Genomic DNA, 26756 nt, shown 5'->3' with positions numbered 1-26756 from the left:
TCTGAAGAAAATTCCTTTTAGCACATAATTATAATATTCACAATTTTCCCCCAAAATTCAAGGTAAAGGTTTATGAAGAGCACATTCACTACAGAACAAGATTATCAGGGTCAGCTCAGAATTCTACCTACAACTCTACTTTGTCCTGAGCTCTTTTATTTCCTTTCAGGTGCAAAATAGATTGGGCTAGTGATATGACTCAGAGGGTAAAGGTGCTTGCCACCAAATCCAATGACCTGAGTTCAATCCCTGAGACCCACATAGTATAAGGAGAACTGACTCCCTCTGACTTCCATGTATGTGCTGTGGCATGTATGTGTTCATACACGTAAACACGTGCTTACAAATAAAAAAGTAAAATACAATAAAAATTAAATTCACCTTTCTGAAATCACCCTAGGTATATCACACCAGTAAAGTATTAATTTGATAGCTTAAATCTCATTATCTCCAAGCAAAATCTCTCAATATGGAGCGTCTCAGTCTGGCACACATAAAGCTACTGGCATAATCCTTTAATATATCTAGACTACAGTTTTACTAGGCTATGATACTCCATTGACTCCTATTTGTTACATGTAATTTCACTTAATGGTAGATTGCTGCTGCATACCTGGCTTTTATGGGCAAGATAACATCTACTTACTGGTGTAAGACCTGACTCAGATTTCAGATCACTTGACCTATAAGCAGTTAGCCTCTCGCAGGACCCAGTACCAAGCCAAGAGTCTATTTCTCAAAAGATGGTCATACACGACAGAGGGCATGGATTTGCTCCCAATCCTTAGAAATGTTTTCCACATCTTTTGGCACCTGGAAGAGATTCTAGTAGACACTTCAAGTGTCACGGTCATCAGTATCAAGTTCACGAGGCCTAAGTGGAAGAGAAACTTGTACTGTAAAATAGAACCTATGTTCTAGCTGTACTACTATTGTGATAAAACACCATGACAAAAAGCAGCTTAGGTGAGAACCAGGTTTATTTCCGTTTATAAGTCCAGGCTGCAGTCCATCATCAAGAACAAGTCAAGACAGGAACTTCAAACAGCTGGACACATCACATCCACAGTTCAAACAGCTGGACACATGATATCCACAGTTCAAAATAGAGAGAAACTAACACTTGTGTGCTTGTTTGCTTGTGCTCGGAGAGATTTCTCCACTCTTATACAGTATAGGACCCTTTTCCTAGGGAATGGTGTCACCACAGCGGGCTAGGTCTTCTCACATCATTTAATTATGGCAGTCACACAGAGACAGGTCTACAGGACAACCCAATGTGGACAGTCCCTCATTGAGACTGTCTTCCCAGGGAATCCTATAGTGTATCAAGTTGACAATTACTCAGTCACCTTCACAACCTACTCAAAGGTTCCAGATAATATAAGAAACAAACAACCCCTGTGCTGACTAGTTTTTTGATGGAGGAGTGTCTATGTGTTACTTTTATTATTAATAAAGAAACTGTCTTGACCCTTTAAGAGACAGAAAATTAGGTAGGCGGAGTAAACAGAACAGAATGCTGGGTAGAAGGCAGTGGGACAGACACTTCAGGCAGTCGCCATAGTGAGTCGCCATGCCTCTCCTCTCAGAGATGGATGCAGGTTAAGATCTCTCCTGGTAAGCGATCCACCTTGTGGTGCTACACGGATTACTAAATATGGGTTAATCAAGATGTGAGTAAGAGGCTGAAATTAATGGGCCAGGCAGTATTTAAAAGAATACAGTTTCCGTGTAATTATTTTGGGCAAAGCTAGCCAGGTGGCGGGACCCAGCCCGCTGCTCCTTCTACAGTTTTTGTATCAACTTGATACATGGTAGAGTTATTTTGGAAGAGGGACCCTTAACAGAAATTTCCCCGATCAAATCGACTTGTTGGAAAGACTGCGGGATCTTTTCTTGATTGATGATTAATGTGGGAGGTCCAGATCACTGCGGGCAGTTGTCACTCTTGAACTGGTGGCCCGAGTTCTACAAGAAGCAGGCTGAGAAAGCCCTGAGGAGCAGGCCAGCAAGCCACACTTTTCTCTGGTCTCGATGTTAGTTCCGGCCTCTAGGCTCCTGCCCTGACTTTCTTCAGTGATGGACTGTAATGTGGATCAGTACGCTGAAATAAACCCTTTCTTCCCCAAGTTGCTTTTGATTGTGGTGTTTTATGACAGCAACAGAAAAGTCACAAAGACACTCACTCCTACCCTCCCCACAAGAAACAGGTAAAACAGCATTAACAAAAACCTAGAAAACTAGGTGAGCCAGGAAAAATAAGAGCCTTGTACCCTGCATCTTATTTCAATGTCCACAAGAAATTCCATCCAGGGGATCCTAAAACAGCCTGGTTCTATATGGTAAACAAGTCTTTTATTCCCAGGGGAGATGGGTAGTTGAAAATTCAGTCAACTTAAGTTATTGTGACAAAAATTTTAACAAGGAAAATTTCCCAGTCCTTTAGCAAATAGATCTGCTTAGCACACCCCATGCTACTTGTCCTCTCGGTCCAACCTGCCTTCTCAAGGTACCTACAGCGCTTGCTGTGTTTATATGCCAGATAACCAACACAATTAGGGCGATGGTGCAGTGTGCTAGAACCCAAGAAAAATCAAGATTCCTACCAATTTTGTCGAGAACAGCGGAGTTGATCAAGCCTCGAGGCGAGACTGAGGTGTACTGCATTCAGGTCCTGAGAAACAAAAGCAAAGCCCTCGCACGCCAGGAGGGGCTCTGTCTCTCAGGTCCCTTCCCTGGAGGAGATGCAAGCCTCCTCTCCAAGTCCTAAAGACAAAGCCAGGTACAAATCCACAACATTTTACACTAGGGAACAAACCAGCATATTGGTCCTCACTTACAGAGCAAGTGAGGGGCTGCAAGCAAGAACACGGGCGGCCTCCCAGGAGCCCCAACAGAAGGTCTGCGCCCAGCGTGGATGATGAGTCTGCCACAGCTGCTTAGTAGGAGGGTTTTTAATCTTGGAAAGATGCTGTTTTTTTTTGTTTTTTTTTTTTGTTAAAGATCTTTTCTGCGTCAGTTGAAATGATCATGTGATTTCTGTCCTTAAGTTCATTTATATGACAAATTATATTTATTATTCATGTATGTTGAACAATTCTTACATCCCTGGAATGAAGCCAACTTGATCATGACCTTTTGCAGGTGTTCCTGAATATGGTTCACAAGTATTTTTTTTTTTTTTTTACTGAGAATGTTCACATTTTTGGTCATGAGGGAGATTGGCCTCTGTTTTTATTTATTGTTAAGCCTTTATCTGATTTTGGTAATAGGGTAATACTGGTTTCATTAAAAAACGTTTGTTTCTGGGCCTTTAACCTAAGCACTTAGGAGGCAGAGGGAAGCAGATATCTGTGGGTTCTAGGCTAGCCTAGCCTACATCATGAGTTCTAGACCAGTCTAATATACAGAGTGAGTTCTAGGTCAGCCAAAGCTACATAGAGACCTTGTCTAAACAAACAAACAAACAAACAAATAAATAAGTGCTTTAGAAGTGTTCCTTTTTTATTTTATAAAAATAACTTAAGTAGTATTTGTGTTAATTCTTCTTTGAAGGTCTAGTTGAATTCTGCACTAAATCCACAAGGATATTCTAAATTACAGCTTCTATTGATTGATACAGATTCATTTCAATTATTTACTTCATCTTGGCTTAACCCTGGTAGGTCATTTGTATCTAGAAATTTATTTTTCTTTTAGATACATCAATTTAGTAGACTATGAATATTTAAACTATGTTCCCATGCTTTTTTGTTTTTTTTTAAAGTTGGAAGGCTTATTATTATTATTATAGTCTCCTCATCTGTTATTGGCTTCTTTAGGTTGCCGACTTCTTCTTGCTTTAGTTTATGTCATGGGAACTCCTTCAGCCAATAACCTTTAAGATACTGTCCCACTTTGGGTGTGGTCTTATGTACTATAAGTGCAGACAAAAAGTGTGTGTGGCCCCCTTTTTCTGCTAGATTCAGTTCCAGTTCCCAGCACACACAGAGGACTGTGGATCACTTCCCTTACTGTGAGTTTATCCCCAAATAAATAAACCTTTGTTGTACTCCATTTTGGGCTATTGTGGACCTCTTTGGTACTACTACAAGTTTGGATGGTTTGACTGAATTTGAAAATTATTTCTTTTAGGTTTTTGTTTAATGGAGTGCAGATTTTTAAATAGTCCCTTATAATATCCTTCCTCTTCTTCTTCTTCTTCTTCTTCTTCTTCTTCTTCTTCTTCTTCTTCTTCTTCTTCTTCTTCTTCCTATTATTATTATTATTATTATTATGTTGTAATCTTTTTTGCTCATTTCTGATTATGTTATTTTTGGGTCCTCTTTGTCTTTATTTGGTAAGTTGGGCTAAGTTTCTGCCAATCTTGTTTATCTTCCCGAAGAACCAGCTTTAAGATTCATTGATTCTTTATATTACTTTCTTGGTTTCCATTTAATTGAATCAAACTCTGATTTTTTTTTTAAAAAAAATATTTCTTTCCATTAATTGGGTTTGGATTTGGTTTGTTCTTGTCTTTCCATCATCGTCATTTATTTTCCAACTTAATGCCAGGTACTTATAGGTATAAATTTTTCTCATAGGATTGCTTTCAATGTATCCTAGAGGTGTTTCTTGTGTTGTGTTTTTATTTTCATTTAGTTCTGGGGAAATTTTTTTGAGACAGGGTTTTTTATGTAACAGTCCTGGTTGTCCTAGAACTCACTGTGTAGATCAGGCTGGCCTAGAACTCAGAGACCTTCCTGATTCTGCCTCTCAAATGCTGGGGTTAAAGGTCATGCACTACTAATACCCAGGTCGCAGGTAGAATCCTGCCTCCTCAAATGTCCCTGGTCTGGATCCATTCCCACTCCTGCATAGCTTGCCATCTCAGGCCCACTCTGACCTAGGTCACAGGTTCAGTCCTTCTCCCGTGGAGCTCGCCGCCTCAGGCCAGCTCCACTCTAGGTTGCTGGCCCAGTCCTGCTTTGACAAATGTCCCTGGTCTGAATCTGCTCCGGCTCCCAGGGAGTTTGCTGCCTCAGGCCTGCTCTGGCCCAGGTCACTGGCTCAGTCCTGCTTCTCTGGAGTTTGCTGCCTCAGGCCTGCTCTGGCCCAGGTCACTGGCTCAGTCCTGCTTCTCTGGAGTTTGCTGCCTCAGGCCTGCTCTGGCCCAGGTCACTGGCTCAGTCCTGCTTCTCTGGAGTTTGCTGCCTCAGGCCTGCTCTGGCCCAGGTCACTGGCTCAGTCCTGCACCTGTGGAGTTTGCTCCTCAGGCCTTCTCTGGCCTAGGTCGAGGTGACAGATATTTAAAAGTTATTACTGAAATGTATATGTTAATTGTGGCCATTGTATTGTTGTACGCTTTTTGGTATTGTTGTTTGTGTTCTCATTGGTATTTTGCATTTTAATAATTATGAGTTTTTATTTCTTTCCTCAGTCTCTCTGCTATGCTCGTTCTTCCCTTCAGGCCAACGTAATACTCCTGTATTTTCTTTAGGTTTGATTTGTTGTATAAAATTTTTTTAGCCTGTTTACATCATGGAAATTTTTTCTTTCCCTTTTAATTATGGCAGATAGTTTTTCTGGGTATATTAGTCTAGCCTGACCATCATAGTCTTTTAGGACTTGAAATACATTGCTCCAGGCTCTTCTGCCTTTCAAAATTTTCCTTGAGAAGCCAGATCTTATTCTGTCAGATTTTCCTTTATGTGTGACCTGTGCCATTTCTCTCAAAACTTTCAGTATACTTTGTTGTGTACACTTAGTGTTAATATACTGTGGAGGTTTTATTTTCTGGTCTTATCTATTTTGTGTTCTGTGTGCTTTTTGTATCTGCATTGGTGTTTCCTTACTTTGGGAAAGTTTTCTTCTATGATCATGTTGAAGATCTGGTCTATGCCATTGACTTTGGATTCTCCTCCCTCATCTATGTCCATCTATAATTTGAAGGTTTGGTTTTTTTTCTTAGTGGCCCACATTTCCTGTGTGTTCCTTTCCTGTACTATTTAAAAATTTTCATATTCCTTAATTATTTGGTTTAGAGCCTCTACTTATCTTTGAATCCTAACATTCTATTTTCTGCTCGATTCTTTCTACTTTAAGGCTTTCCTTTGAGTTTTCTGGTTGGGTTATTGGGTTTTTCAATTTGTTCCTCATTTCAGCATGAGTCTTCTTTAATGTTTCTATTTCCTTATTGAATTCTATTCTCAGGTCTTGAATTATTCTTATCATTTCCATCAGCTGTAAGTTAGTATTTTCTTGGGTATTTATTCAGATGTTTATTTTCTTTGAGTTCTTTTCCCTTAATTTTATTGAGCCATTTCTTTGTCTTCTTTAAGTTCCTTAAATTCTTTGTTGAGGTTTATGATAGTTCTTTTAAATTCTGTGTCCTAGGATTTATTTTGGTAATTCTCACTACTAAACATTTCCACAGAACTGGTAAGTTTTGGAGAGTAATGACAGCTTGATCTTTCATGTTGTTAGTATTTTTGCAATGAGATCTGGGCATATGGATTTCTTTTGTTAGTTGTAATTCTGATATGGACAGAGCAGTTTGGAGCAGAAGAGGGGATGTGTGGGTTGGTTGGACCTAGATGCTGGAAATGGCTTGAGTGGAATAAAGTCAGGTGTACAGAGGGACTTGGCTGGTGTTACCAGATGTGCTTCCTGGTTCAAGCCTTGAGTGTAGGGGTAGGTCTGATAGATACAAAAATTGGATGTGGTGTGGTAGGGGTCTTTGGGTTGCAGGATAGGTAGGCAGGTTCCTAGAGAAAGCATATAGATCAGCAGAGGCCATACTAGGTTGGGATGTAGGATTCTACATCTTAGATCCTAGATGTAGGATACAAGCTAGATCTGGAGAACTGGGTGGATGCACGTATGGTTTGGGGAAGGGACATTCACTGTGTTAGACCTTAAGAGGAGAATGTAGATTAATCTGGGTGGAGATGCTGTGTGCAGTCACTTGGAATACAGTTCCTCTTGGGAAAGGCTTGGTGGAAGGTTTAGAACATGTGTCCATGGTTGTGCTCCAGTTTCTTTCCTCATAGGAAGCCAACCCACACTTCTATTCAAGGGTTCTGAGCTACAACTAGATTTGGTCTGCAAAGTAGATGAGAGCTGATGGTGTCCCATTATAGTGATCCAAATTGGGTCGTTGGTCACCAGACCTGGAGCTTTTCGTGGAGTAATATGTCATTAGGCTATCTGTATAATTCTTTATTGTTGTTATTGTTTGAGTCAGGGTTTCTCTTTGTAGTCGTGGCTTTCTTGGAACTCACTCCATACATCAGGCTGGCCCTGAACTCACAGAGACCCGCCTGCCTCTGCTTTCTGAGTGCTGGGATTAAAGGCGTGTGCCACCACCGTCTAGCAGTCATCTGTATATTTCATTCCTGCATACAGGTTGAAAACCTTTAATATCAAAGTCTGGAATGTGAAGTGTTCCAAAATTTAAACAGTTCACACCCAACCTTATACAGCAGGCCATAGACCAAAGGCAGGCTAACAAATTATATAACACCACCCACAGGCTAGGTATGTAAGCTGCATATAAAATGGGAATATTGTTACACTTATATCATTTGAGTTTCGTGTTTGGTTAGGAGACTAAGGTTATCAAAAAAGAAAAAAGAAAGGAAAAATGGTAAGGAAAAATGAAACTATTCAAGGTAAGTCTTGAGAAAAGTATTTAAGAATTAAGTGTATGTGATGGTATCGAGTACTTTCCATGCATTTCTCAGTTATGGGATTGTCTGAAAATTTTGTCTTCCCCAACATAAGTGACAAATATATACTGTATTTTGGACAATTATTACAAGTAAAATATTGCATTTACATTATATATGAAGAAAGTACTTATTAAATTATATTAATATGAATTAAAAAAAGAATTAAGTGTATGAGAATCTCTCGAATTTTTCCAGGATGTAAGAAATTGGAGAGTAGATAGAATCTTATAGTTTGAATTGAGCCCTATTAATATTCTTTAGCTGTCTAAAGTAAATCGTGGAATTCACTGTGTTTGCTTACTGCAGAGCACCTCTTTAAATGTGAGTCTGCATTATACTGATTGATATGGCTCCCTGGATATTTTGCAGCTGCCCAACTTGGATTTGTTCACAGATGTCTACCCTAAGCTGGATTCTGACTTAACTGTATGTCCCAGTCTTTAATTCTCCAAGTTATTTCACATGCAGCTGTCACAGCTAAGCTGTCCCTTATCTTAAGATAGAGAGTGTTGGAAAAGAATGAAGAGCTTTGTAAAAAGGTATCTTAGATGAGGAGCCACCAGCACCGCTGACAAAGCCACTGCAATTATATTGTAGTGACTTTTACCTTAGGTCCTTTCACAATGCCTCAGCCCAAGAATCAGCAGCATACAGTCCTTCCAAGGCTCGGATGGAAGGAGACACTTCTAAGTTCCTCTTGCTGGCAGGGTTGGGTTGCTCTCTGATAATTGTCTGAGGCTTGTTTCTCTTCAGCTGCTTGAAGAAGGCGTTCTCTGATTCCTTTCCTTGTGAGTCTTACATAGTGCATTTCATAATACAGTATGGATGCCGTCAGACTGAGCAAGCAGCTGGGCAAGGAAAAAGTTGGCTTGCAAAAGTGGAGTGCTTATATTTCTGCAATAATTCACCCAGTAGACACAGTCCCATTCTAGTAGGTTCAACTCACATTGCCATGGTGGGCACTTACAATGATAGGACCACCAGGATTGCTGCAGCATTTGGAACAGTTTGCCTAGCTGCATGCTCTGGCATAATATAGGTAATTTTAGGACTCAGGAGGTTGAAGAAGAAAGAGCATGAGTTTGAGGCCATTCTGGGCTACATAAAGAGTATCTTTAGCTTTAGTCTTCAGCTACATAGGGAGACCCCCATGTCAAAAAGCAAAGCAAAACAACCACAATCACAACACCAACAAAAACAAATAAACAAAGAATCTATCAGTCTGACCTTGAAGATTCTGATAACTGACACTCCTTATATATCAGTTGTTGACTGAAGTTTCTGTCCTGCCCAGTTCCCGCAGCTGTTAAGTCCCAAAGAATCATACAGTGGTCTACATTAATTATGAACTGATTGGCCTATTAGCTCAGGCTTCTTATTAACTCTTATAACTTATATTAGCCTATAATTCTTGTCTATGCTAGCCACGTGGCAAGGCAGTCACATCTTGCTTGCTCTGTGCCTGGCTTCTCTGTGTCTGGGTGATGACTGCAGACTGAAACTTCCCTCCTCCCAGAATTCTTGTTGCCCCGCCTCTACTTCCTGCCTGTTTTCCCCGCCTATTCTTCCTGCCTGGCTACTGGCCAATCAGTGTTTATTTAAAATACAAGTGACAGGATACAGACCATTGTCCCACAGCAATTAGTAGTGATGAATAACTATTGTCAATAGTTGATGATAAGGAACTGACAGAAGAATAATATCATGCTTAATTTCATAAAAACAATACTAGTTATCAGATTTTGAGTCAACTGCTTTTAGATATGCCTCCTTGTGATAAAATCTAATGAGTGATTATTGTTCAGATATGGCCAATACTTTCAGTATTTTTAGTACAAGTATTATTTTGTTGCAGCTATATGCTTCATGAACTTAGAAGTCAACATTAACTGTTTCTTCTAGGGCAGGATTCAGTTCACTAATTTGTACAGAGTGAAGCTTTTATCTCTTGATATTCAAAATCTGTGAAGCTCCACACAGTTAACAATAATCTATCTAAATAATACATGAACTAGATTATAGAAGTAGATTGTGGAAATCTATCAGTGGGTTTCTATAAAGAAGAATAATTCATATCTCCATTCTCTTATGAGAAAAATAACCAGAAATTTTTATTCTTTTTTTATCTTCATCATCCAGAAAAATCTTTTCTGTATTTAATTGATGAAAATGGTTCTCGTATTTTCTAATATATATACTGTTTTATATTAAACATGTAGCCTTTGCTTGCGGAATGTGTGCACATGTGTTTGTGTTGAGGTAGGTGGTTGAGAGGGGAGAGACCGTCTTTTCCTCATTTCTGAAATGTTCTTGTAGAGACAGTTTTATCAGTATGACACATGCTATTCTTTCAACTTACTTCTAGGCTTTTCCTAGGAAAGATGGAATGACCCAGTAACTTAGGACGAGGAAGCCTAAACAGGCCATGGTCAATACTCTTTTCCTTATGTAGGGAGCCTGCTCATCAGAAGCATAAATAATGTTTTCTTTAATATAAACTTTTTTTCTAGACTAACTGGTTATAGTTCAGTGCTTCAGTACCTGCTTGCATAAGACCCTGTGTTTGATCCCCGGCACCACAAGACAGGGGAGGTGATGTGTGGTAACTAAAGTTTTCTAACATAGCTCTAAGTTGTATCCTTCAAATACTCAGAACATGACTAAAGAAAACAATGTCTTTTGTTGGGCTTCCTGGAACACCAATGTAAAGGTTTTGTGGTTTTGTTTGTTTGTTTGTTAGGTCTCATAATCATCTTGGGAGCATATTCAACTTGGAGGATGAAATGACAATCCGAAGGGTAAAGTTCATGATCTAGTAGAATAACTTTCCTCCATAGAATCAGAGAGGCCTTAGATTGTTTGAGGGTGGATGTCCAAATAACCATGGGAGAGCCCTGCTGGGGAGAGCAAGAACTGGAAGCACCCAGTTCCGGAGATATGTCAGTCTCCTCTCTACCTATCATGTGTTATAACCTGTATTGTTGAATAACACCCTTGAAATCAAGCAGTAGAAAAGCCCTGGGGTTGGATGGATTTCTGAGTCGATGTCTTCCCACACTGCAGGTTCTGAGACGTCACAGTCTACCACTCACTCTTTAGCCCTCAAATAATGTAATTTCTAGAGACAATTCAGAAGATGCTTGGGTAAATCAGAACTTTGTTTCTTTTGTTTTTAGATTTATTCGTCTTACGCGCATTGTTTTCCTGCATGTATGTAAGTGCATCACATGCATGTCTCATGCCTGAAGAGGGCATGGCTTTCCTGAAACTGGAGTTATGGAGGTTTTGAGCTATCGTGTGTGTGTGGGGGGGGCAAACTGAGCCCCAGCCTTCTGCAAGAGCAGTAAGTGCTTTTAATCACTGAGCTGTCTTGATGGCCCCATTTACTAATTTCTAAAACAATAGGCCAGGGAAGGATTTCAAAACAGTATATAGTGTTGGGGGTCAGAAAACAATTTTTCATGTGTCTCTGGGGCCCTTTCTTGCTGTCTAGTCTTTTCCTTGCTTACTCCCCCAGAAGGACGCTAAAGTGCAATCTTGATCTGCTGGCGTCTCACCAGCTTTGATCTGTCAAGAGCCTTTTCACTTTAGATGGCCTTGATCTGGCAGTACTGAGCTCTAAAGACACAAGCTTCAAAGTGGGATTTAGTCACCCTGAGAGAAACCTAGTCCCCTCTCCCTTACTCCCTCTCATTTGGGGCAAGTTGCTTAACTTGTCTGAGCCCCTTTCCTCATCTGCAAAGTCACATGGTACGCCTTACGGTGTACCTCACAAAGGTGTTGCAAGATTCGTGTAAAGTAGTTGACACATCCGCCGGTGCCATCTGTGACTGTGTCTTAGAACTTGTACGGTCTAGACATTTAACATCTTTCAATCAAGCAATGTTTCCACGCTCTATCTCAAACTAGTCCATGCAGAGCCAGAGCCGGAGTGGGAGGGTTAAGTTGATTGAGTTGCAGGTTCAAGCATGACCCTTTGTGGTAGAGCATGGAGCCTTGAGGGACTAAAGAAGTTTTGATTTAAAAAAAGCTCACTAAAGGAATTGGGGCTTTAGAACTTGGTCGGAAGGAATCTGGCCTCTTGGGAAGGTATTGCTCTAAAGTCAACAAATGTGTTGACCTGATTGTGCCTGAGGAATTGTGGGAGAAGGGTGAAGAAACAGAGTTCTGGCTGACTTCATCTCCACCCCCCTAAACTGTAAAACACAAGTAAGGTGAAAGGAGAGTTCAGAATGTGTCCAGGACCTGCCAGCTGTGGTTGTTACAGCTGTACAGTTGTCAGCCAAAACCTGAGACGACTTCAGAAATCGGGAGTGTGGCCGCATTATAGCAGACAATGGCAACATGGGCCCAGGACCCTTCAGCCTATATAAGAGGCAGATAAAGCCATCTCAGGTGATTTTCTGTGTCATTTGAAAGGGATCCTAATAGATGGGGGATATAGTTTACTGAGGGAGTTAAGTGAAGCAATCCTAGCTACAGCCAATAAGCCGTGCTCCTGCCTGGTGTGACTTGGGGAAAGGTGGGTTTCACCATCGGCCGCCAGCAGATGAAAACGCAAGCACAAACAAACCCATCACTGTTATTTCTTTCGTCACGCTCAAATCTGACTTGCAGGCATCTTGCAGATGTGCAAATCTGTGTTGAAATGGAAACTTGGACTCTTGCCTCCACTCTTACCTGAATACACGTAGATGTGCGAATTTTTCCCCCCAAACAGGGTTTCTCTGTGTAACAGCTTTGGCTGTCCTGGAACTCAAGTTATAGACCAGGCTGGCCTTGAACTCACAGAGATTCGACTGCCTCTGCCTCCCAGGACTGGGATTAGAGGCGCGTGTCACCACACCCAGCATGCAATTATTATTTAAAGTTATTTAAATTGTTATTTTCTTCACCGGTTTTCCCACATTTAGGTCAGTGCTTTTTAAAGTGTTTCATATCAAAAAAAAAATCACGTAGAATACTTGCTAAAACTGCAATGGGTTGAGTCTCCCTGCCTTCCCACCTGTGCTGAATGAATTAGGAGTCAATGAAGTAGGAGAGCTAATTCTGTATTTTTAGGTGCTTTACTCAGATCCAAGTTTTGTAACGTGACTGAGGGGTTTATTTGAAATACAGTGATACAAGGCCACCAGCAAGTCAATGAAGGCACCCTAGAAAAGTCCCACCTCCCCTACCTTCACCCTCTCTCAAGGACTCAAAGTTATGTTCAGTCACACCAGGTCTTAATACAGGAAGAGAGGGAGAGAGACTGCCTCTCTCGTACTTTTGTCTCAGTGTGGGATGACCCTCTATTTCTTACATCTTTACTTGAAAAATGAATGAAAAATCTAGTTGATGTTTACGAACTGTTCACGTGACCCTCTGTTTATTTCAGACTCAGGGAATGAAATCTGCCCAGACATAAGACCTCTTCCTCGAAAAGTTCAAAAGTAGGGATATATGTTATGGTATCTATAAGTAGATTTATTTCAGAACAAATTGAAAAGTTAACCTTAATTATTATTTGGAGCTATTGCTTAAAACATAACAAAACAAAATTCCCTGGCCTTTTTGGTCAGGCATGACTAGGATTCAGCATAAACTATGATATCCAAAACTTGAATCAGAAGGACATCATATAGACCTCCTTATCAATTTTCCTATCTTTTATCTCTTGCAGTTACATTTTTTGTTCCATATCTAACGCCTACACCCATGGTGAGCTGGAGGTAGGTCCTGCGTGGGTCGTGCTGAAATTAGCAGGGCTTGGGTTGGGGATTGCTCACTAACAGAGTGCTTAGCCAGTATGCACTTAGCCAGTGTGCACTTAGCCAGTCTGCGATCTGATCCCTATGGCTAAGAGAATGAAAAGAAGAGAGAGCAGAGCTCAGCGTACCCAAAGATACACTGGGGGAGATGCTGTTTAATACAGAGTCCTCTGTCCTCTTCCCAGAGGTCAACTGAACAGTTCTAAAAGGAAGATTGAGTAATTTTCATTTTTAAACAAAATGCCCCAGTGATTTTGGCACACAAGATCGGTGCATCTCGCTTAGGAAAATAAAAACCTAAATTCCACAGGCAGATAAGAGAAAACACTAGATGAACTCTCTAGGAACATAATTCTTAGTTGTCAACAAGCCCTTATTATTTTAAAAAAAGCACTTTTAATGCTTTTTGTGGATTAGTAAAAGTATTAAGAGTGAGCCTTTTGACAGGTCCTTCCACTCAGAGGACACCTTAACAGCCGAAGAGGACCATCACGACATGGATGAAGACATACATGCTCCTGTTATGACCATTCCAGACAGCCTGTAACAACCCCGGGAAGCAGCAGGCTAAACAAAATGACTTGTGGGGAATTCTAGATGAACCTGATTACCCATTCTGTCAGGTCAGAGAGTAGCACTTCCAAAAGAATGTCCATCATTAGTTCAAACACAATCTTTCATTTGTGCAAATGACAGTATCGTGATTATCACAGCCCCTCCTGGCTATGTAATTAGACTGTTCGGCTCACTTTTCCAGTTAGCTAGGAGACACCCCTCCATGCCATTTCTGGTGTGGCAACACTAGTCCCATCATTATATTATTATTTGGTTGTAGGAAGGGGCATGGTTGAGACAGGATCTTATTCAAGGCTAGTCTCAAACTCCTTGATGTACCCAAGATTGGCTTTGAACTCCTGATCCTCTTCTCTCCACTTCCCACTCCCCCAGTGCTTGGATTGCAAGTGTGAAGCACCATGCCTGGCTCAGCATTAGGCCTATTAAAACTCTTTTCTTGGGTGAGATTTTCTTGCCTGCTTTTGATCTTTATCATTAGTAGAGGCCATGAAAATGGGCTGACCTGTTAAAGAAAAGAGAAGATGGCAGAAACACCAAGGGAGGGGGTAACAGAGGCCGTGATGGTGTTGGCAGGCGAACAGCTGAAGAGCACCAGAGAGCCAGGGCAGGGAGCTCAGTCTGCAGAGACAGAGAAGGTGACAAAAAGTTGAAGAGAAGGCACTGCAGGCCCTGGTCACTAGAAAAGCTTCTGGGAGCTGCCATGCCTTAAGGTGCAAGTGTCCTCCATCCTGACCCTGGAAGACACAACGATAGTTGCGATGGAAGACAAAGGGCTCAACACCCCAGGTGTAAGAGCTATAGCACCAGCATCTAAGAGCTGGGGGTCCAAACACTTGAGACCTGCTCAGAAGCTATTACTTCAGTAATCCCTGTATGATGTTACCTGCTGGCCCCAATCACCACGGCTGGAAACCAGGGATTGGAAGAGCCAGCAGCTGCTGCAACGGCCAGCTAGTGGTTAAAGTCCAGCCTGATATGCCTCCAGCCTGAATGCCTAAAGTTGTAAGTTTGACTGCTAACGGCTGGAGCAATAGGCCTTTAGTTCTTGGGGCTTGACACTGTAAACCTCTGGGTTTGCCAGTCCAGCCCCGAGGCCTTGGGCATTGAAAGGCCTGGGACTGCCAGCATAGAAGAGCTCCCTGCCAGCACCTGATTTCTATCTGGGTAGAGCAAAAGGATGCCACATTATGGCTGGTAACAGTTTATCCCTACTGATGCGTATTTAAGCTGAATTTCTCCAAGTGGCAGGGCTATCAGGTGAAGCCTGGACAGCTGTAACGAAGGCATGGGGAGGCACTTTTGGTGAGAACTAATATCCACTAATATCTCAGGAGAAGTTTGGAGGTGTTCGAGAATGAATTTGTTACTTCCAAGGTGGATTGATAATGAAGTATCTCACCTTGCTTTTGCATGGGTCTCTTTTGTATGCAACGGCTTGTCGATCTCACATGCACACTGTGTGATGTGAAAACCTTGGCTAACATAGATGTCATCATCATGGTATGGTGCAGCCTAGCTCTGAATTTTCACTGCTGGCAGAACTGTGAGCCCTATTACATCTATAATAATAATAGTAACAATAATTTATGGATTTTTCTGTGAGTAAAAGCATTTTCATAAATAACTGATTATGGAGAACTGTCTATGAAGATTGCAAGGACAGGAGTAATTGTATCTAATTGCAGATGGAGCAGTTAAGGCACAGACAAGTTAGAAATGGCCTCTAAGCTGGTCAAGAAGAAATGAGGCTTAAGTGCTGGATTTTCAGGCTGTCCCCTTCTCATTCTGGAATACTGACACGAGCCTTATCTCTTATATCTTACAGATCAGAATGCAAATTCCTTTTTAGAACTGAACTCCAGGCTTTTAAAGGAGAGCATTGCTGTCAGTGGGGCTCAAGCTCTGGAGATCAAAGAGGCTTTAGCTAGGGTTCTTCGACCAAGTAAAGCAGACATTGGGAGTGTCCTTTCTTTCCCTAATTAGCTACCATCACCTCCAGTAGAACCAGAAGATGCAGTAAAACTACGGTAAAAGGGCAAACCCAGTGAGCTAAGGGGGACCAGGAAGGTCTTTAGGAGGCGGGTACCTCAAACAGGCTTAAGGTGAAGATTCCTGGAGGGCGCTATAACAAATCCCGTGTATGTTCACGGTGAACTACGTGAGAATGACTCCACGACGCCTAGGTGTTGACACACGCTCCTCTGGGTGTGAAATCACTCACAGGTGACATTTGATTGAAGATTTAAGGAAATATTTCTCCCCATAGATCAGATTTGACATTCACATAGGAAAATGTCTTGTCTCTAAATACCCTACCCACAAATGCTGCTAACAGGCTGTGGAGTTCTTGTTTTCTTTTGTTTTGTTTCTGGTTTCATCTCAGTCTGATGAATTAGAATTTAAGGGAACTCCAGAGGAATTACAAACAGTACAGTCTAAACATACTTACCAGAAAAAAAAATACTACAAAATCAGCAAGGGATTAGTACTAAAGATAATTGAGTATTTAGAGGAGATGTTGGCATATTGAAGGTCATATAAGGGTTTTGACACCTATTTGCCAGTTAAATAACAATGTTAAGTCTTTGGAGCTTACCTTTCCCACATCATCAGAAACTACACTGAAAGTAAACACGAAAACCAATGAACCATTCACAATAACAAAGACGTGGAACTGGACGAGGTGCCCATCAACACATGAATAGAGAAAATATGGTGCATATATACAATGGAGTTTTATTAAGCCATAAAGAATGAGAATACATCATTTGCAGAAAAATGGATGGAATCTAAGCTCATCGTGTTAATTTGAAACAAGCCACTCCAAAGAAAAAAGAAGGACTCTTAGAGAAGCAGAAGTGTTGTTGTTTACTTTTTTACTCTTTGGGGGGGGGGAGGAGTCTGCTATCCAGCTCCCAAATAAACCACATATGGAGGTTTATTATTACTTATGAATGCCCGGTCTTAGCTTGGCTTATTTCTTGACAGTTTTTCCTAACTTTAAACTATCCCATCTACTTCTCATCTCTGGGCTTTTATCTATTTCTATTCTTGTATACCTTTCTTTGTTTCTTACTTTGTGGCTTGCTGTGTGGCTGGGTGGCTGGCCCCAGACCCCCACCTTCTCCCTCGTTCCTTCTTCTTCTCCTCCCAGATTTCTCCTTTCATTTATTCTCTCTACCTGCCAGCCCTGTCTGTCCTTCCTCCTGCCTCACTATTGGCAGGTCTCCTCGATTAGACCATCAGGTGTTTGAGACAGGCAAAGTAACACAGGTGCACAGAGTTAAACAAATGTGACACAAACAAAAGTAACACCTTAAAATAATATTCTACAACGGGGGGGGGGTCTGAAGGACGGGGAGGAGAGCACAAAGAGAGGGTAATGTGGGGGGAGAAAAGCCAAAACGTCTGTTTTCTATTCTATGTAGAATCTGGGTTTACACACACACACACACACACACACACACACACACACACACCATGAGATCGGAAGAGGGAGGAAAGGGACCAGTAAGAATGTGAACAGAGTTACAGAAAGGTAGTATTGAGCAGAGGACAGGAGCAAGGTACAATGACATATGTATGAGAATGTCATAACAAAATCCTTGTTTTGTACGCCAACGCTAACTAAAAACTTAAACAAAAAAAAAAACCCCAATACACCTATTCTGAGTATTCCAATATTTAAATTTTGTTTATTTGAAAATCACCGTTTTCTGATTAAGCAAGTGCAGTTGACCCTCTTTGCCTGTGAGTTCTGTTTCCATGAACGTGACCAATCTTGATTTAAAATAGATATAAGGACCAGGTATGGTGGTACATGGTTGAATACTAGCACTTGAGAGGCAGAGGCAGTAAATCTCTATGACTGAAAGGCCAGCCTGGTCTACATAGTGAACTTCAGGCCAGCTAAGTTCAATAAAATACTGTTTGGAAGAAATATATGCAATACAATGAATCCCATTTTATCTAAGGTACTTGATACCAAGGGTCAATTGTTTCATATTACCATTAGATAATTAGGAAAATGAAGAAAATTACAACAGAAGAAAGTATCCACAGCACTATTACTCAGGGAGCTCTGAGTATAATATATTACATATATTATTACCAATTACATAACATATGCCATGCATTTTATTTATAGTGTGATAGAATATGCTACAGTATATAGCATATAATATATGCTATGTACAATTTATGAATATGTAGTAGTAGTTAATATGTTCCATATTGATTATAATTTATAGTACTGATTATAATTATATGATACAGGAGTAACATATGTAGCACAAGGACATTGATTACTTATTATATGTATGTAGCTTCATCCTATGTAAGCTAGGAAGATAGTATTTAAATAGACACTACACAGCTCAAGACATGGGGCATACCAACGCTTTGGGTTCTTGGGAAGTTTTCCCCACCCTGTTCATCTGCATCTCCCACAGAGATCATTGCTACTAAAGAGTCAGGTTTTTTTCTTTTCTTTTCTTTTCTTTTCCTTTCCTTTCCTTTCCTTTCCTTTCCTTTCCTTTCCTTTCCTTTCCTTTCCTTTCCTTTCCTTTCCTTTCCTTTCCTTTCCTTTCCTGAGACAGGATTTCTCTGTAGCTTTGGAACCTGTACTGGAACTAGCTCTTGTAGACCAGGCTGGCCTCGAACTCACAGAGATCCACCTGACTCTGCCTCTCGAGTACTGGGATTAAAGGCGTCTGCCACCACCTCCAGGCACAAAGTCAGGTTTTTAACTTATTTTATTTTGAGTTTTGTCGTATTCGAATAAATTTTAGATAATATATTGTTCAGAGTTTTGAGGTTTTGAGATTTTATTAAGATGCTTTCTAAGATTCACTGCTGTTGATGTCTTCATTCTTTTTCTTAGTTATGAGACAGACTACACATGAAATACCTCAGTGGGATGAATTATTCTGATGAGCAGTTAGGTTTATTTCCTCATAGCAAGACAACTGGATTATTTGTGTTTTGGGGCAATTATGAGCAACATTCTGCCTGTGTCCTGGTGCTAATGTGAAGGCAATTCTTTAGGAATGGGATTACTGGAATTTAGCATGTGTGTTGTATTTAGGAACCACTTCCCAGTGTGTTCTCACAGTGCTTGGTATCAGTTTAGATTTTCCCTAGTGGCATGTGCCAGTTCCTGCTGCTCTCTTCTTGAGAACTTGGCGGCTTGGTTCCTGAGTTTTACGTGGTTGCGAATCTGCTGAGTATGAAATTACATTTTATTATGGCTTTAAATTGTGTTACATCTTTGAACCTTTAGAATAATCAATTCTATGTGTGTGGTTATTTTGCCTGCACGTATGTCTGGACACCACTTGCATTCCTGGTACTGGAAGAGGCCAGAAGAGGGTGTCAGATCCTCTGGAGCTGGAGTTATAGATGGTTGTCACTCACTATATATGCTGTAGATTGAACCTAGATCCTTTGGGAGAGCAGCCAGTGCCCTTCAATTCTGAGCCATCTCTCCAGTAAGCTGCCCCTTGCTCCTACTCCTTTTTTAAATGATTCCAGTCTTATTTTTTCTTCTTCAAAATGCCCATGTAGGGGGCTGGAGAGATGGCTCAGCGGTTAAGAGCATTGCCTGCTCTTCCAAAGGTCCTGAGTTCAATTCCCAGCAACCACATGGTGGCTCACAACCATCTGTAATGAGGTCTGGGGCCCTCTTCTGGCCTTCAGGCATACACACAGACAGAATATTGCAAAATAAATAAATAAATAAATAAATAAATAAATATGCCCATGTAAACCCTTTTAAATTGAATCATTAATATTTTCCTTATTGGTATTTAGGTATTCTTTATTCCTAGATTTGAATATTTTCCTAGTTATACCTGTTTTAAGTATCTTCTAATTGAGATTGTGTCGGGATAAATGCAAGTCCCCAACTTTGTTATTTTACTTCTATCTTTTTTTGTGTGGTAATTTTATGTCTCAAGAAATCTTCCGTAAAGTTTAATTTTGTTACTTTATTTGTGGGGAGGGTCTTGCATAAGCCGTCGCATGTTTGTGCAGGTCAGAGGTCAGCGTGCTGCACTCGAGGCTCTCTTCCTACCCTGTGGATGGCAGCAGAAGGCACTCACACCTGTTGAGCTGAATTGCTGGCCCCAAGGATTCTTTTCTTGTCCTAAATTTATAAAAGTATCTTCTTACCTTAAACTGAAAGTTTTGAATAAGGTGGGAAGGAATAGCTAAAGATGTTCTACAATCAATTGTGTGTCAACCACCGCACAGGAGTTTATAACAGGCTGACCAGCAGACTTCATCCACACTTAGGATGCTAAATAACAGAAATAAAGACGATGTGCAGGGGATCTTGTGATGCCTTCTTTTGACTTGCTTCTGTCCTCTATCCAAGTCTAGACAGAAGGACTTTAGAGGGACTTCTTGGAGGTTTGCCTTGTGTCCTTTGCACTTAGGGTCACAGAAGACTGGCATCTGATCCACGCTTGGGAAAATGAATGGGTGCAAAGCCATTGTCTCTGATGATAGAGCTAAGGAAATGATCAGTATGCACTGTTAAGATTTGTTCAGACAAAAAAATGTTTCTCATGACCTAGGTACAGGCTGCATTCCAAAGGGAGGCAGCCTGGCAAATCCAGACCAGAGGGTGTAAACTGTGAGCAGGCCTCAGTAGAGAAGAAGGAAGTGGATATCTTCACTCTGAGTTCCAACGATTAAAGAATCATCAGAATAGGATACGTCCTCCCAGATCACATGAACTGAGGTGTACATCAGATCCCGGTGGTGAGCCAAGTCTCCAAAATCCTTACAAGACCACTTACAGAGAACCAACATGAAAACGGTGGCAGATCCCAGGCATACACAGATGCCTCAAGATAAAGGTGCTCAGAAATTCATTTGTAACATTTGATTGCAAATCATCTCCAGGTGGAGGAGAACTGTGTTTTTAAAAAAAATCATTGATCACACTTGCTACAATATTGTGTAGACTTTTTCCTTTTTCTGATAGGCACAGGAATCTTTGCTGCAGGTTCTAATAGTGGAGAACACCGGTTGGGCTCAGGTATGCGTGTAGCGTGGACAGTGGGAATTGATAGCCGGGGCCAGTGGGCAGAATATTACTAAAGTAGCAAGAGTAAAGGAGGGTATGACGCAACTGGAGCAATAGGATTCTTACTGAATATAGGCCAGTGTGGTAGGACATAGCTGTGGGGAGATGGTGGAAGAGATGCTAGGTCGGGTGTTGAGAGAGGTCAGGTGTCTGGGATTGGGGATGTTTTGCTATGCAGGTTTATCAGAGATCTTTGAAAAACTAGAGATCTGAAGGAACTGTACTAACTCAGCTATAGAACTATTGAGAAACGTGACTGAAATTTGGTCAAGGACAGAGTCTTTGTTAGGCGGGAGGCTAGGGTTTGCAGCATTAGTCTGCCATATTATATGTTATACATAATTTATAAAGCAGTTGTATTCTATATATTGGGATCTCTTGTTTCCTGGTTTTCTTCTACTGACTTTGTAGTAAAATGTGTCAAAAGAACTAAAAAGTAATGAGTTTTTTGTACATATTGACATTATTTTCAATATGATTCACTTAATTATAAGTATATATACTTTAAGGAATATATATAGCAACTGATTTTGAAACATCTTTGAAATCTAGCACTCATTCCTTCCTGCCTTCATCTCTGTGTCTTCCCCACTTACTGGGCCAGCTGGAGGGGGTCAGAGTCTGTGTTTAGTTAGAGAGTGAAGAGAAACTGGAAATAAGAAAACAAAATATGTACAATACATTTTGGAAGTCTCGATTCTCAAGAGGCAAATGAGATAGTCTGCCACTTAAGAACACTGGCGTTACGCTAGAGAAAGTGTGTGCCGGGCACAAGGCTTGAGTGGAGCAGGCAAAATCAGAAGGTGGAATGAATGTTGGAGGGGAGACCGCCACGAGAGCAGGGTTTATAGTCATCCTAATTGCATGGCTGGTGTCTTATCTGTCCCAACCAAGGCCTGCCAACATTGATTGACTGATTGACTTTTTGATCTTTACTTGTGTAACTAGCTTGTAGTTGATTAACTAGGTCTCATCTCTGACCTTCCATTAAAAAAAAACAAACAAACTCATATGATATTGCTCTTTGTTAGAGAACCAGTTTTGGCTTTATGACTTTTAGTGCCTAAGCCTCAAGGGTCAGTCTGTAGGACACTTAATAATGGAGCCACAGTCTGAGGAAAGCACCTGCAGGTGGCTTCATCCTCGTACAACTACCACAGTGTCTGCGCCACAACCTAGATTTTATATTATAGTCTATGTCAAGGCCTCAAACCTGTATAGTCAGTGATTGTACTGAATACTATAAGCAATGTGTTTGTGTTTCTAAACATAGAAACATGCAGTGGAAACACAAAATATAAAGGCACACAATGGCACACCTATGTAGTGCATCCACCATGGACTGACCCTCCAGGTCTAGAAAGTTTCCCTGTGGGAGTCAGTGGATGTCAGACAAGTGAATGTCTGAGTCTAGGATATTATATGTTACTGTACTTTTTTTTTTTTTTTTAACAGTGCTTCACTATGTAGACCAGGCTGGCTTCAACCTCACGGGGATCTGCCAGCCTCTGGCTCCACAGTGCTGGGATTCAAGTGTAACCTGCCACACCCAGCATCTTCATGACTCTTGAGGGAAGAATGTCTTCTTGACTTTGGTTGGGTTAAGCACTCTCACCTTAAAAAGAAGGAACAATCTGCTTGGATAGCGTTTTTCCTGAGACTTCAGATGTAATTTTTCTGGGAAACAGAGCTGTTGTGGTTACAGCTAGTCAAGATGAGCCTAAAGGAGGTAAGATGGGCTCTCATCTAATACATTTGGTCACTTTAGAAGAGAGACAGGAGACAACGCCGTCCAGAAAGAACTTTGTATAATGAAAGCAAAACCTGGTACACCTTCATGCAAAGGAGTGCCAAGAACGGATGGCAGCACCTCCAGCTGCCAGCACCACAGACATCTGCTGATTGCTGAGTCTTCATTGCGTCAAGAGGCCATGTGAAGGGACTGACCTGTACCATCTTGGATTGTGTAAGGACAGTCTATGATGTTTGCAAAGTGACGAAACACATCTAACAGTACATTTCCCAGTACTGCCTGTCCTTGGGTGACATATGACTGTACTGTAATATATATATATATATATAGCATTGTCTGGCACCAAAACTAAAACTATGATTAAGCTTTTTTGGTTTTGTTTCTTTTTCTTTATCAGCAGACACAAAGTTACATTACTTTAATTGTATTTGCATGGCTATTTTAGTTATACACATAGAAGGTTGTTCATTTGGCAATCTCATCAATCCAGAAACTATTAAATTTGGGGGCTTTATTTATTTATTTATTTATTTATTTATTTATTGGTTTTTGGAGACAGGGTTTCCCTGTGTAGCGCTAGATGTCCTGGAGCTCACTCTGTAGACCAGGCTGGCCTTGAACTCACAGAGATCTGCCTACCTCTGACTCCCTAGTGCTGGGATTAAAGGCGTGTGCCATCACCATCCAGCTGGTTTTATTATATATTATTTATCTATATCAGTTTTACTTTTATTCTTCCTTCTTCTTTATTTAGACCGAGTGTCATGTGATCCATGGCTGAAATTTTTCTATATATCCTGGGATGGCCTCGAATTTCTGATCTGCTTTCTCTACCTTTTTAAAAGAAAGATTTCTTTTTTTCTTTTTAACTCTCTCTCTCTCTCTCTGTGTGTTGCATTTGTGTGTGTGTACGTGATGATGTGCTTGTGAATGTGGAGTGCAAGGGAGCCAGTGGCATCAAATCCTCCAGCATTTAGAATTACATGTCAATCAACTGTCTGATGAAGGTGCTGGAAACTGAACTTGGGTCCCCTGGGAGAGCAGTAAGTGCTTTTAACAACTGAGTCATCTCTCCAGTGCTACCACCATGCCTTGCCTCTACCTCTTGAGTACTGGGATTATGGATGTGTGCCCTGTGCTTGACCAATTCTATTTTTAAGACTAAAAATAACACTTGCGTACTGCTTTCTACCCACCTAACACTTCCATTTTCTCCTGCAGGATTATTTGTGTTGTACTAAGAAATACATATAAAAATATATAATAACTCAAACACACACGCTGAGCTGAGCACTAAAGGTCTGTTTCTTCATTTATATATAAATTATTCTAAAATAAGAAGAAGCCATGGAAAAGACTATGCTTCTTTTGCAATAGCAGGTTAGGTGTAAAATGTTATGTGTGCAGGGTCTTATTACACCTTATTATTCGCTTAACCCTCCTAAACAACCCACAAATCAAGCCATGGATGTGTTCTGTAATCCATAAGCTGAAATTCGCGTTTGTTAGTCAAGCGTAGTCTCCATTCTCAGGAACGCTCACTTGAGCCTTTTGACGTGAAGTCCCAGAGCTGCCGCTGCTGTTAGTTCACAAAGTGGCACAGTGATGTGTATTCGCATGTATAGCAAACGTGGTCCATTTGCTTCCGCGGCAGCAGGACACTCCACTGAGTAATCCTTTATTGATGCGCATTAAGGATGCTTCTAGCTTTTTAATTTGAAGAGAGCATGAATGTGATAGCGATATAGAAATAATTTCCTGAGACTGGAAAGACTATGCCAAGGGTGTAAACAAGTGAAAGATTCATTGCTAAGATATTCTATCAAAAAATTATCAAACTTATCTCTTCTTTTCCCAAGAACATATGAGAACTCTCATTTCCCCATGTCATCTTCTGTACAGAGTTAGTCTGTCCTCCCGCCCCTAAGCAAACAAATTAAATAAATCAGCCGATAAACATCACATTAGCTATTTTAATGAACATTTCTTTCCTGAGTTACGTTAGTGTCTTCAACACACACACACACACACACACACACACACACACACACACACGTTTTAATCGATTATCACTATAAAGTGGGAAAAATGATGTGGAAAGAAAAGATGTGAGGAGACAGAAATACAAACTTCTCTGCATTGAGGTCATTGGTGAGTGCTACTTGCTTGGACAGGCCAGCAAAGAGAATTTATCGAACTTTTCAAATTAGCTTCATAAGAATGTTGCATTTTATTCTTTAATTATTTGACAGCTTGTCATGGCCTCTTCTATAACTTTTTCATTTCAGCCTTTAAAAAAGTAATTTTACTTATTTTAGTGGTGTTTTTTTGAGACAGGGTTTCTTGCTTGTTTTGTGTATATGTGTGTGTATATGTGATGCAAATGCATATGTAGTGTGTTTGCATGTCTGTAAGCATATATATATATAGTGCATGTGTTGGTGTATGTGAACTTATATGTGTTCATGTTAAGTCAGAAGTTGATGTCTGGGTGTTTGCATGTCTGTCAGCATACATATGGTGTGTGTGTACTTGTATGTGCTCATGTTCATAAATTGATGTCTGGTATTCTCCTCAATCACAGAACATTTTATTTACTGAGGCAGGGTCTCTCACCAAACCTGGAGCTCACTGGTTCAACTAGTCTATCTAGCCAGCTTGCCAGGTAGAATCCTCTAGTTCTGCCTCCTGAGCACTGGGATTGCAGGTGAGCTGCCACTCCACCAGGCCTTATGTGGGTGCTGGGGATCTGGAACTTGGTCCTTAGGTTTGTGCACAGGAAGCATTTTATCCTCTGAGTCATCTCTCCAACACTAAGCCCCGTATGTCACAGGATGGCTATGTGTGTGGGCCAGTATGAGAAACAAAGACCCTCTCTTCATTTCTGAGAAGCCTGGATATTCAGAGTATAAAAGTAAGGTAGTTTATCTCACAACTTTGCAACTTCAGACATCACCCCCGAGTGGTGTACACAGTGAGTGAGCACAGAGAATAGTTTGTAAACCCTGAATTCATGACCTTCCTCCATTTCCTCATTAACTGGGCAATCAGGAGGGTATAACTTTAGACACTTCTAGGTCTTACTTATCCCTCTGTGGATTACATATGTCCTTTCTGCAACAAAAATTATGTGTGGCTTTATCACTACATTTTACGTCTGGTTTATTTTAAAGCTCATCAGGAGCATGACCTTGCAGGCAAGCTTAGCTGTTAGTAATTTTCTACTCCAAACTTCTAGTATATTTATTCATTTATTTATTTTGTGGGGAGGATAGCTAAACTAGCAGACATTTCCAAGAGTCTAGTGTTTTCTGTTCATTTGTAGCTGGGCATACACCAGTTCAAGACACCTTTGAAAATAAACCATAAGATTTTATTTCTTTCATCTTAGACCCTTTTTCAAAAAAGAAAAATAAATGATATGTTGCTATAAATTAGAATATTATTCTTTCACCAACCATGGTTATCTTAAAATATAGATTTGATAGGAAAAGCAGGATAAATGCTTTATTTCTCCCTTTATTAATTTTATAATACACAGATTTCAGCAATTTCTAAGAGTGACCAATTATCGTTGAGAATACCAGCTTTTATATATTTGATGTAGTTCAATAGCATTGAATAATTTTAATCCAAACTAATTTAAAAGAAAGCTGAGTTCCAGTAATTCTCAGACACTGAGTGTCTGATTTCTGTCATCGCCGAAACTCTTGGGATTCCTTGGAGGGTTCAGTCACCTGACTCAGCTTGCTGTTTGAAGAACGACAAGGCAGCAGAGTCTTGCACAGACTCCCTCCGGTTCGCTCTTCTCTGCCCTGCACTGAGACTCGGAACTTTATTTTGTGCTAACATCAGTGATCGTGCTTACA

Source organism: Arvicola amphibius, chromosome 3 (genome assembly GCF_903992535.2).
Source record: "Arvicola amphibius chromosome 3, mArvAmp1.2, whole genome shotgun sequence".
Taxonomy (NCBI): Eukaryota; Metazoa; Chordata; class Mammalia; order Rodentia; family Cricetidae; genus Arvicola; species Arvicola amphibius.
Note: the sequence above shows the minus strand (reverse complement) of the source record.